The 1304-nt window shown below is 35.4% G+C and overlaps 1 non-coding gene across 1 annotated transcript; it reads left to right on the top strand.

Moving 5' to 3' along the window:
* Positions 1–421: 421 nt before the first annotated feature.
* On the top strand, positions 422–528 carry LOC124899116. The gene has a single exon (XR_007056254.1). It is a non-coding gene; the product is annotated as a small nucleolar RNA R71 (small nucleolar RNA).
* Positions 529–1304: the final 776 nt, after the last annotated feature.

Below are 1304 nucleotides of genomic sequence, written 5' to 3'. Positions count from 1 at the left end.
CTTTTTATGCATTGTCCATAAAATTCACTGAATCTAGGTTTTCTCCACATAAGTCTACAGAATGACCATTACTATCACAAATTTCACAATAAGTCTGAACCTATTGAGCTGTATTAATTCAGGCCTAAGGTTGAGCCACACTGAGCTTGCTGAATTGAGTCGTCATTTGATTCTGAAAAGAGGCCAACTGTGCAGCCAGTGTTGTGAACTATCTACCTTAATCATACATGTAGGCTTCTTTTCCATACTCCTAGATACATCAACCTGCCACTCTAGATTACCTCGTGCAATACAGATGAAGAAATTATACAACTCATCATATATTTTCTCTAAAGCCTGAACACGGGCTGCTAAATCTAGAAAAATTTTCATGTTATGATCTAGACCTTCAACAAAAGTATGGGCTAATACCTCATTTATATATTAGAGATGGAAGCAATCTCTAAGATGAGACTTGAATCTCTCCCATGCATGATAGAAATTTTCATCTGATTTTTTCTTAAAATAGAGGATTTTGCTTCTTAACCTTATAGTTTTACCAGATAAAAAAAATTGAATAAGGAACTTCTTTGTCAAGTCATTCCAAGTTATGAATGATTTTAAGGTTCTACTTTCATCCATTTTTTTGCTTCCCCCAACAGTGAGAATGGAAAGAGAGTGAGCCAAGTGAGCCTTAAGTAATCCATAGAGACTTTAGTGGGAATGAATATGTCACTGATCTCTAAGAAGTTTTGTAGATAAACTTGTAAACTGCCTACTATTATGAAATAATTGTACCATATTCCACTTAAGCTTAAATAAGTATCTTATATCTAGTTTTTGGTTACTCAAGGTCACATTGGTTGTGAGTAGGATTGCCACTTCGTGAACTATCCTATGGGATGGTTTTTCATTGATGTTCCATGGTTTCATGGAACTTTCGATGCTTAAAACCAAAAAATATGCACGTACTTAGGTCTTTTTTGTTAGATATGATGTGTTTTTGTCTTTGTGTTGCAAAAAAACTAGGTTTTGGAGAAAAAAAAGAGAAAAAATGATGAAGTATTGTAGGGGACCTACTTACGAACCTAATTACGAGCCGTAAGTGGGACTTACGACTCGTAACCCATAAGTGGGACTTACGACCTCTGTAGGTTCCTTCGTAAGTGAAAGTTCAGAGTACTGAAGATCTGAAGGTTGTTCTAAGAGTTATGATCACTGACTTATGGGACGTCAGTACCACTTACACCTCTCATAAATGCCATAATTAGTATAAGAGCAAAAAGTTCTAAAAGTACTGAAGAGGATAAGATTTGTCTGCGAAT

Source organism: Capsicum annuum, chromosome 5 (assembly GCF_002878395.1).
Source record: "Capsicum annuum cultivar UCD-10X-F1 chromosome 5, UCD10Xv1.1, whole genome shotgun sequence".
NCBI classification, from domain to species: domain Eukaryota; kingdom Viridiplantae; phylum Streptophyta; class Magnoliopsida; order Solanales; family Solanaceae; genus Capsicum; species Capsicum annuum.
Note: the sequence above shows the minus strand (reverse complement) of the source record. Positions and strands in the feature narration are given on the sequence as shown.